Here is a 12,700-nt window from a genome sequence, read left to right on the forward strand (position 1 = left end):
AAGCTGAAATGGAAAATAGTATCCTAGAATATAAGATCAACTAATAGCATCCTAGGAGACTAGGTAGCAGTATTGTCTTCAACTTCCAGAGTTGTCTCCAAAGGAACTTCCTTGCCATCTGCAACCATCCAAATGGATGATCATTGCAATAAGAAACATACACAAGCAATACAAACAAGCAAGGGTGAGCTAGATATAAAAATCATGTTATTCAATCACACACGACATGCAAAAGTCACTCAAACATAGTACATTGACATCACAAGACTCATTGCTTTATAGACCGACTCGTCCGGACTAGAATGATTACTGAGCTATGACGGGTTATGCACTCGTGGTGGCCTCTACTGCTTTGCAAAGCCGTTACCAAGACTAGGACCTCCTACTACTCCTCACCACATGGATCAATCCTCTCTACTTGAGAATGAAAGACCATTGGAGCGTCAGGAAAACCCCCAAGACTGAGCTACCATGCAATCATTCTACACACCACCAGGCACCACCATGTATCCTCTCCTTGAGGACCATGGAATTACGTTCATGAACCATACTGACACTTTGAAACCTAACCCACACATGAATATCCAGATACCATCATATTATCACAGTGAATCCATACACACCCCACATAAATCACATGATCAGATCATTTTAGGCATGCCCAACACTTCACACACTAGAATCAATCAAGAGAGTGTAAAAGAGAAGGCTGGCACCAGAAGAATTCGCACAGCGCATCCTGCTCGCAGGGCGAGACAGGAGGCTCTCGCACAATGCATACCTTAATTCGCATACCGAATTAAGTCGCAACACACATCAGACTTCAACCTCTCGCATAGCGCATCCAGGTCGTTATGCGGGAACCCAGACAGAGACCAACCTCCCCAAAGTTCTCTCTATGCTCCTCACTCGTCCTTCGAATTAAATGAGCAGTGATCCCAGACCACCACCAGTCGCATAGCGACAGGATTCGCCATGGCGAGTCCATAAACAGTGAGCATCACCCCCTGGTATTCGCACGGCGCACCAGCTCGCACAGCGAATTTCCAAGACAGTGAGCACCCTCTACAGGGTCTCGCTATGCGAGACAACTCGCATAGCGACACTACATAATCTGCAGAACGTGAATTCTGCAGAATCACACACTCACACTAATCCTTACCATTTTCGTTATTTTTCCCAACTTCTAACCCTCCTAATTCTTGTATCACACCTAATTAAACTTGTCTAGATGATTATAAAACGTTCTTAGCATGATTCTAAAGTGATCACTCCCACATTTTAACTTAAACCTCCAATCCTCATTAACCGAAGGACCCAATTTCAATTCTACCATTTTGAACATGACTTTACTCATTTTTATGATCCTAACCTGTTCTAATTGACTCATACAAGCTAGCCACACTGTCCAATTGCACTCAAGACCACTTATGCTCAAACTCTCTACCTCAATTCCTCTCAAAGGACCAAAAGCAATACTCTCTCAACCTTTTACTCCTCTAATAAGACTAACACATGATTTCCACCTCATCCCCGCCTTATTAACCCAATTGGTCATCGGAGAAGAATCATATGTCTGAACGCATCAGTCTCACCTTCGACGCCGGCACATATGACTAGTCACAACTGACTGGACCAGGCCAGGGCTGCTCTATGATCAGGGATGTGTCAACTCAGGTTTTTAAGATTCTTCTATCCTACCAACAAAGTGCTCTCAACCTGTCCCAATTTACTACTCTACACTATCTCAGTACTTCAATCACACTCCCAATCATAGTGACTAAAATTTCTACCTCATTTTACTTAGTCCCTTCCAAAATGACCATCATAACAGTATTAACGCTCTCCACCATATTTAATCACCACCATATGGTTAATCCCAAAATCAGTCACAACCTCAATTCATGGTTCACACAACATTCACATACAAGGCAGTGTCATATAACATAAATTTACAGTTTCACATAAGAACATGTCAGCACATATCATTCTATACATTCAAACTTAGAAACTCAACTTAAACAGCACAACAGTTCAGATTTCAACACATATACACTACATACAACAAAATCAGAAAAGAAGTGTCTATCTCCCCTTACCTTGAAGTTGAGCAGTACAGCCAACTAGAGTGCCCTAACCGTGCCTTCACAGCGAAAACTCAAACAGTGCCCTACAACCACCTAAATGGTGATGAAAACAGCTCTTAGAGCTAGAATAGACAGAGAATCGAAAGGAGATACTACCCAACTGCATGCAACCAGTAAAGTTGCATGCCCTAGGTTCAAGAAAATGGAAAAACCGACTTACCCGTCCAAATCAAAAATTAATCGGATGGATAGGAAGCCCTCAACTCTGTGAGCGAAAGAACACCACCTAATCGAAAATGCAACGGTGGGAAGTGGTGGAAAAGTAGAGAGAAGTTAGAGCAAGAATAGAGAGATGGGACTGGGTTTAGAGAGAGAAAGGATGACTGGAAATTAGTTCAGAGCTTGGAAAAATGAAGGAACTCCTTCTAAGGTCATGGTGCCTTTAGTCCTTTGAACTTGACTGGCTCAGAAAATAAGACCCCACAGCCCATTAAGTTTTCCAGAACCTTATAAAGCCTGCAATACAAATTGCTATAAGTTTTAAGAGTATCTACATTCCTTCATTTTCTTTTTAATTCAAAAAAATAAATAAAACAAAATAATTATGATAAGTTCATAATACAAGGGTAGCCATGCAAAGTCTGGCATTTAATTTCAGGATCTTAGTTTTGATATCAATAATAGAATCACAGTATTAGACCAAAAAGTTAACTATTTTGTTTTAATTAATAGTGTAATAATTTGATTGTGACCTACCAAATTTGTCACCTGATAATTGTTGCAATCTACAGTAATTTTATAGTTATTTACTTATATTAATATGAAGATGATGAAGTCATTGTTTAGTGACTAATTTCATGAATATATTTGTTGTTCCTGAGACATTGTACATTGTTCTTATCATAGTCTAGTGATTATAAACTAGATATCTTTGTATTTTAAAATTGTAGTTTTAAATTTTGTACAATTCCAATTTCAATGAAATATAATTTTTTTTATTGCTTGGTTCCATATATGATCTTTTAAGCAATGCAGACTGTATGATATTTTAAAAAGAGATAAAATAATTTGTGACACGCTTACAAAATGTAATATCACCAATAACCTTATTTAGAACAGAAGAAGTGAATCTTATTCTTTTTCTTTCAATCGTTGTTAAATTCTATTAAAATTAAGTTTAATGTATATAAAAAAATATGTATTATGCTTATTTTAATTTATATAAATAAGATATAAAAATGATGAACATAATTTTTTGTAAATATAATTAATGTGGTCTTTTTAATTCAATAGGTCTAAAAAAATATTATCTAATTAAAATATATTAAATGCTATAATATTTGATAAAAAAATTACGTTATGTAATTTGATGTATTTTTCCCCCTTTTATTATTGGGACATTTCAAATTATTTATTTAGATAAATCAATTTTAAATTCTCACATATTCTATCATAAGAATGGTTTATGTATATATTTAGGTTTAATCCTTTTGGACATCCTTATTTGTGTAGGATTGTCTCAAATAGGTCCTCGTATTTATTTTTATCTCAATTAGGTCCCTATTTTTGTAAAATTGAATCAATTGGAACCTTGCCGTTAATTTCAATAGACGGCGTTAAATTTATTGAGTCGTGGCACGCTGACGAAGCAAATTTTAATGACGTGGCACGTGGTCCAGTCAGGCAATTTGGTGAAGAATAATCGGGATCCCGCCGGCGAAGACGGAGAGTACTCCAACGACGGTGAAATTGAAGAGCAGAAGGAAGGAGGATACTAAACAATGAGTAAGAGAAATAAGCGATCCAATTTACCTTCCGTATTCGTGTAATTGGACCATCTGAAGAAACAACAGGCTCTTTCTGCAACATAGAATTGTGGAAATTTCACTAAAGGAGGACATAGTTCTTAAAATCAGGTTTGATGAAAGCTACTTTATAACAAATATATTAAAGTGAATTCAATCTAACCAGGGGCTTCCATTGTGTTTCATCAGGGCAGCGGAATGTAGCCTCATTGACAGCTTGACGCTCTATAGCAAACCTTGTTGCACCACTATTAACCCCAAAATGCAGCTAAATGAAAAAATTAGAAACAGCCAAAGCATAAGATTATGAAGGCTGAAATGAAAAAAAATTTAATCAATGACTACAGATTTAGGATAAATGAATGATTCAACTATGAGAGAAAAGGTTGAGAAAAGAGCATAAAAAATGGGAAAGTTGAAGTCAAGTGTCATTTCTTCATATTTGGTTCACCGTGGTATTCTACTTTTCCTACTTCTTTTATCACTCTATTCCATTGAACCAGCATCTTGTGCCTCCAGAGTGAAGTTCCTTCCAGGATTCGAGGGACCCCTTCCTTTTCATCTTGAAACTGGGTAAGTTAAACTAAAAAAAAGTAAAAAAGTAAAAAAAAAAAAACCTAAAAAACCGCGAGAATGGAACAGAGTGTTCTGGAATGTCTGGGCGCTGAAATCATCGGCGTGATGAGTCCGGTGTCGATCTGCATGTTCCTGGTGGTTCTTCTGGTCTACGCCCTCTCCTCGCCGTCATCCACTGCCGCCACCATCACAACCGCCGCCAACCTCGTCTACGCCGAGAATCCCGCCGATAGCCCAGCGGAGAAGTTCGAGGGCGCGCTCCTCAACGCCGTCGTCTTCGTCGGCCTCATCGCGCTCGTCACCTTCCTCCTCGTACTCCTCTACTACTACAACTGTACCACCTTCCTACGCCACTACACGCGCTTCTCCGCCTTCTTCGTCCTCGCCTCCATGGACCACGTGCCACACGTCATTAAAATTTGCTTCGCCAACGTGCCACGACTTAATAAATTTAACGCCGTCTATTGAAATTAACGGCAAGGTTTCAATTGACTCAATCTTACAAAAATAGGGACCTACTTGAGATAAAAATAAATACGAGGACCTATTTGAGACAATCCTACACAAATAGGGATGTCCAAAAGGATTAAACCATATATTTATTCTAAAATGATTTATACACAACAATTTTTTTATTTCTTTAATAATATTACTTAAAATCAACAATCCATGTCATTAAGTGGGCGTGCCGGAGTGGTTATCGGGCATGACTAGAAATCATGTGGGCTTTGCCCGCGCAGGTTCGAATCCTGCCGCTCACGTTTTAGTTTTCTCTATCTGATAATGTGTATTTTGGTTTGTTTTTTCATGCTTTTTTAATTTGCACACAAATGTACATGTTAGCTTTATCATTTTCTCAGAATTATAATAAACTTTTTGTTTTTTTTTTCCTGTTTTTTTAGGTGCTTTGTTTAATGGTTTTTCACACTTGCATTTTTTTAGTTTTATCATTTTATAAGCATTTTGTCGTTGTTATGATATGCTAATTTTGTTCCAAGACGAAAATGACATATATTTGGATTTTATAAGAAGTCAAAGAAATAGTCAATTTTTTTAGGACTTTTGTAATAGTATTTTTATTAACCTACTTTTGTTAGTTTGATACTAGATAATAGGTAGTACTATTTATAAAATTAAAACAAAAGTAAAAACTAACAAGTTATCTTTTAATACAACTTGTGATTCAAACACATGTATAAAATATTTTTTTTATATAAATTTGTGCAGTGAATATTTTATATTCATACTATTAAACTTACAAATGATTATTTGTCATCAAATTAATTCCAAATGTATATATCAATTTATTACAAAACAATATGAATAATAATTGTTGTCTTTCCCTAAACTTTTTGATTGGTACTTAAATTAACCTACTTTTGTGTATTTGAGACTAAGGTGAAAGTAAGAGTTTAAGATAATTAATGGAAAAAGTGAGAATGATCTTATTATCTATAATTGATTTATAATTTATAATTTTTGTATCTATTAAGATTGAATGATTTTTTATTTTGTTTTAGAAAAGGTCTAACAGTGGATTTAGATTGTTGTTGCCTTTACTAAAATTTCTTTTTTCGTGTTATTTATAGTAATTTTCTGTTATAATTTTGATACTAAAACAAAGGTAAAAGAAACCTTGTAATATTAAAACAAAAGATAAGTGCAAACATAATAATAGATGTATTTTTTTTTCTTGAATGGGGGTATTATTCAAATTCCAACAGGATAAAATAAGTTTAATAACTAAATCAAATAAAATTTTAATAAACAATAACTAGCAAGAGAGAGAGGCATCATGACAGTGGTGATAGAAGAAAGTATGAAAACAAAAGGAAAGCTCGAAACAGATCAGAAAAGAAAAAAAAAAAAAACTATTATTAAATATGTGTATTGTTTTCGTACATATATTAGAGAAGAAAGAGAAACTCTAGTTCATACAGAGTTTTCACAAACAAAAGAAAATTAAAAAAAAAAAAGAAAAGAGAAAAAACCCTAAATAACAACTGTCTAACTAACTGCTTCTAAATAGTAATCCTAACTAATCATTGATTTTGATAGCCTTCCTTCAAGCTGAATGGTGTATGTTAACTAATCCGAGCATAAAAATAACATATTAAAGATGAACAAGATGAGGAAACTTAGTGAAAATATCAGCAAATTGTTCATTCAAGCGAATAGTAGAAGATGCAGGAGATTGGCTTGGATCTTCTCGAGAACAATATGCCAGTCAATATGCTTCATTCTTTCATGGAAGCTTTGGTTTTGAGTTATATGTCTGGCGAATTTATTGTCACAATAAAGGACAACGGTGACACTAATCATGATGTGAAGATTTTGAAGGAGACAGTGAAGTCACTGTATCTCACAAACGGTAACCATTAGAGCACGATATTCGACTTCAGTGGAGGACCTGAAAATAGTGTTTTGTTTCTTAGATTTACATGAGATGAGAGACGGACCCAAGAAGATGCCACAACTAGTAGTGTACCTTTTATTGTTGGGGGCAAGTGGCCCACTTTGAGTCACTAAATATCATTATCTGAATGTGGGGGTTAACAACAAAGAAAAGTCTCTTTGAAGGACTGGACTTAATGTACCTAAGGATATGATGCATAGCCCGATAATGATAGTTAGTAGGTGATTGAATAAACTGTCTTAACAAATTAACACAAAAACATAATTCAAGTCTAGTATCGGTAATAAGGTAGAGAAACTTCCTATCAATCTATGATAGGAGTTGGGATTATCTAAGTAGCTCTCTAGAAAATTTATGTCACTTAGAAAAGGAGAGCATGACTTGCTTCCTAACATTCCTATTTTTTCAAAGCCTAAGAAGTATTTAAGTTCTCCTAGATTCTTGATCCAAAATTTACGGTGTAAAAGAGTCTTTATATGATCAATCTCTATGGTGGAATTTCTTGTCAAAATAATGTCATCTACATACACAAAAAGAGCTATGGAATCGATAGGTGTTTTCTTAATGAAAAGAGAACGATCAAATTTATATTAAGTGTAATAAAGACATATAAGGAATATCAATAATTTGTCAAACATTGCCCACTAGCTTGGTTTAGAGCATACAAAGACTTAGTTACTCTGTAAACCTATCCTTTTTCGTGGATATTCATACCAGGCAATAACTCCATGTAAACTTCTTCATCTAGGTCTCCATATAGGAAGACATTATCCACGTCAAGTTGGTGTAGGAACCAATTCTTCGAGACAACAACGACAAACATTAACCTGATAGGTTGAGTTTGGCAACAAGAGAAGTTACCAAAAAAACCATTCACAATGACAGAAGGAAACATGAAAAAAAAAATTCAAAACAGATCAGAGAAACAAAATACTTTTATTGATTTTGTATATCTTTTTCATACATTATAGAAAAAAGGGAAATCCTATCTTATACAGGATCTCCACAAACAAAAAGAAGGAAAAAAAAAGAGAAAAAAACCTTAACTAACAACTACTTAACTAATTTATTACTACTTCTAAACAGTAATCTAAAATAATACAAGAATTTTGATAATACATGCAGACTTCGGAAAAATCATAGTTATTCTTCTATAATTTTCGCCTTGAACAAAGTAGAAATTTATATTAAAAACACAGGCAGTGATTCTGAAATTTCGGAATTTTCAACGTCTTTCAGCTCCATCATGTGTGTGTAAACAAACAATGCTTACAGTAAAAAAAAAGAAAAAGAAACCGGAACGAAGAAACAATGCATCTAAAAGAGAAAAACAATTTATTAGATAAATAACAAAATGAATTAGTAAAATAAATTGACGTTTCCAAAAGAAAAATAGCGTTTTGCACGTGCGTAAGAAAAATGAACAATTTAATTTTTTTTTTTGCAGAATGTCAGCAAACAAAACAAGGGATGAGTAAACAAGGGATTTTAAACCTAATTCAACATAAGATAAAATTTTCACTCTACGTATATATTATAATTTGTTTTATATTTGGTGAGACTTCCAAAAATAAATAATACTAATTGTAGCCTTTGTTGAATTTATTGCAGATTGGATAAATTATTGGTTGTTATGATTGGATATACCTTTGCAATAGAAACAAATCCAGGTGAGCCTTCTAAAACACAGTATTATTAATGGCACTGTCGGCCATTTTATTATTATTGTTCCTTCAAAGTTCAACCAAAAGGCACCGCCAATTCCTTTTTTTCTTTGTCTCAACCATTTTATTAACTCTGCTTTTGTTCACTGTTAAGTACATACCATTCTTCTTTATACAAAGCCAGCTGAATCATTGTTTCAACTCGCTTTATATTCGACCAACCAAAATAAATCCAGCTTCCTGTTTCTTCAGAGTTCGTGAATCTAAAACTGTAATTTTTTATATATTAAAAATATCATTATGTTATTTCAAAATCATTTAAATCCATTTCTAATGTAAATTTTAAAATTTAGCATTAATTTCTGATCTAATACTTTAGAGACAAAAGTAAGTCCCTCTAGATGAAAAAACTAAGAAAAGAACAAGTTTTTTTTTTCTTTTTCTCTTTATCGTAAGTTGAGGTCTATTCATAATCGATTGTTTAAGGTGGGATGTTGGTTTTTCATTTTGGAGAGAAAAGTCAACAAATTATTGCTCAACTTTTACCAATAATGGATTACGATACGATATTACATGTCACTTAAATAATGCATTGCCTACCACGTGTATTGAAAATTATATATTAAAGAAATAAATACTACCATGTGTCTAATAAAATTTATATACGTTTATTTCAAAATAGTAATTACTTTTCACACTTCAATTATCACGAGCCATTACCTGTTCTCCCGCATTTTGGTGGCAGATATGGCTTGGATATTGGATAGTGTGTGTCGTATAACTTCATGGAGTGTTGATGGTGTTTCACCCTGCATTTCCAGAGGCTTTATCTTATACCTTCAATTTTTTTAAAAATCATGGTTATGAACATTTTCACAATAATCCCATTTAGATAATTATTTATTCCCATCATAGAAATAATATATGACGATGTACAATTAATTTCTTGATTTGCTAATATTCCAAAAATAACATTATATTACCTATTTGTTCTGAAATTAAAAAAAAAATAATCATTGAGTAAATTTAATTAATTAAATTCTAAGTTACTCGCGAAGTTTAAAATTATTTTACCAAACTAACTCTAATTGAAAAAGAAAGAAAATTTTAAATTATACAAAATCTAAAGTAATAATCCAATTATTCAATTGTCCAATTTTCTCAATTCTAACATGTTTCATATCCTTGTTACAACCTAAAATGATAATAAAAACCACATTTACATCTTGCAATCAAAATTTAGCTTACCAACTCAACAATTTCGAAAAACACACACACTAGAATATACACTAAAATATGTAACTTAAAACAAACTCATCAATCTCGGGCACAAATCAAGTAATTTATCATATTTATCAACTTCTTAGATGTTCTATCAATTTTAAAACATCAAAATTCATCTAATACAAATATACATTTTATTAAAGATAGGTTGTAGTAAGAAGTGACTACCTAAACTTTCAAATCCATGTAACTTGATATACTAATCTCCCGTAATTAACGAGTTCTCTTGATTAATAGTCAATAAGCTAAAAAGACATCCTAAGATAGAAAAATATATGAAAATTACTTCTCAGAATTTTAGTGATCAATAAACTTATGCTGAACCAAAACATCCACAAGAATTAAATAAAAAAACAAATAGAGTTCAAAGACAGTAAAAGAACTTATTTTAAAAGAAGTTTTGATTGACAAAAATTGATTTACACCTCATTGCCTCGTTGATATTATTTGATAGGTAAAAGATAGAATTACATTCATTAAAAGTGGAAAGAAGTGTACAGATTAAGAAAAGAAAAAAATGTTTATAAGTCAGTGGGTTTTGTAAAATAAATAAATGAATTATTTACATAAATAAACTTAAAACTTTAGTATTTTTTTTTATTAAAATACATGAACACATATATCTCTACAAGAAAATAATTAAATAATTACTAATTTTAATAACAAAACCGATCATATTAATTAATTTTGATATCATTTTATAGATTAAAAATTATTGATATCAAAAAAATAATTTCTATTATAAATAAAAATTATAATTAGTTTATAAATTATAGTTTAAGTTGATCTCTATAATTTTGATAACTAATGTTACAAATCAATTTAAATTATTACTAACAAATCAATTATAATTTATTTAATTTGTAATAGAGACTATTTTAGATATTATTTAATTTATAAAAATAATATCTAAATTTTCTTAAATTTATTATTATTTAATGATATTTTTTTAATATTTTTAAATAAAGAAAAATTTAAAATGAATTATTTGACTAAAGGAATATGATTATTATTGAGTAAGTCATATTACATTTAGATTTTAAATATAGAAAGGTAATTAGTTATATTTTCCTTCTGTATTTAGTTTTTCGAGATTAGTTTACATTATTATATAATTATAATTCAACGTCTATATTAACCAAAATTACATTATACATAAAATTATTATAATAATATAAAATGGTAAATACACATGGATAATGTCTGTTGTTGCGAAAAGAATATTCCAATTTAATCAGGAAAAAGTTACATGGAAGGAAGCATCTTAGTGGTGATTATGTTTTCTGTTGATTCTTTATCGTCATTCATTATTGTTATCTTTATTCACTATTTTAAGTTGATAAGTGGGTCAGATCTTATAAATCAATTTATTCAATTTATTTATAGAAAAGTAATGATTGGTGGGTTAAATATTGGTTGTTTTGTAGTGGAGAATGAATTTTAATCCGATTAATGTGTGAATGTTTTGCACAATAAATTTATTTTGAAAAAGATTTCTAGAAATGAATCTGGGTGGCTTATTTAATTTGCTTTTTGGAAAATTAAGTTGGGAAACCTTAGTTATGTTACTATTTCTACTTGGAAAATGAGACTACAACCATATCTTACTTTGATGTCTATAAAGAGAGAATCGATTTTATGCATTGGATTTATAGATTTTATATATATTGATTATGCCTTGGGTTAACATAGGAAATAGGTTCTTAGGTTTCTGTTAATATTATATATATATATATATATATATATAATATTAAATAATAGTAGTAATTATAATTATTTATTTTTTTATTTATAATATATTCATTTTAATTATAAAAATAAAATAATAATATTATATTTTGATCTATTAAAATATTTTTTTATTCTATTATATTTATCAAATCATTCACAAACTTTATATTCAAATATATTCATTTTTACTTCTAAATCTCTTTATAAAAAAACACAAATTTTACCTTTAAAATTACTTAAATTCATCTATTCACTTTTTTTCAAATCTATCTGTATAAAGAAACACATCCTAAAAGTTATTTTATGGCTTCGTATTCATTATTTTTTTTTAAAAGAGAGAATAAATTTCATCAAAATTGGTCTCTTTTAAAGCCAATAAACACACTATTTTGATAAATAATATGGGAAAAAATCCATTTGCAAAAACTTTTTATGAAAAAGTTTTATTGTGAGAAAAAACAGTAATATAAACGTATAAAGGATAAGAAAAGAGTAGTAATAGTCTTAAAAAAAGAAGGAATAATTAGCTGTCCTCAAAATGTTCTATATGGAAAAAATTATTTTTTAAAGCTTCTTTTTAAGAGGTTTAAAGTAATTTAATCTAATCAGCCTTATTGAAATATTAATTAGTTTTAGATAATTTCATAAAATAACGATGGCAAAAGATTAAAATTATATTTCAAAGTAAGTTTAAAAATTAGTTTAAAATTATTTAGATTATATAAAATTACTTATAGATTATTTGAGATTATTGAAAATATTATAGGAGTAAATTAATAATTTAATCTTAAACCAGTAAGAGGTGATTAATATTAATATTAAAAAAATAGTAATATGACCCTCAAAATTATTGACGGTTAGGTGTTGTTAATTAGTTTTGGAAAACATGTGACTTAATTTATGTGTTACGTGTTTGGATGACATGTAAAGTGATACAATAATTACTATGTAATAAAGACAAAAATTAATGAAGTTTAAGCGAACCATGTTTGACCTGTTGATCGATTTTAAATTTGTTTTAAAAAACCGAAATTGATTTCCTTTTTCTCTCACACGTCACTCTTTACCTCTACACTTTCAAGCCTTTTCCCCTTTAGAACATGCTTTGCAGAATAAGGTCTTTTCTAATATTGTTAT

At 30.8% G+C, this 12,700-nt stretch overlaps 1 non-coding gene across 1 annotated transcript; it reads left to right on the forward strand.

The window, feature by feature from the left end:
• The first annotated feature begins 5,147 nt into the window (after nucleotides 1-5,147).
• On the forward strand, nucleotides 5,148-5,229 carry TRNAS-AGA (transfer RNA serine (anticodon AGA)). The gene has a single exon. It is a non-coding gene; the product is annotated as a tRNA-Ser (tRNA).
• The last annotated feature ends 7,471 nt before the right edge of the window (nucleotides 5,230-12,700 follow it).

Source organism: Vigna umbellata, chromosome 1 (assembly GCF_029865625.1).
Source record: "Vigna umbellata cultivar VRB3 chromosome 1, Vumbellata_1.0, whole genome shotgun sequence".
Taxonomy (NCBI): domain Eukaryota; kingdom Viridiplantae; phylum Streptophyta; class Magnoliopsida; order Fabales; family Fabaceae; genus Vigna; species Vigna umbellata.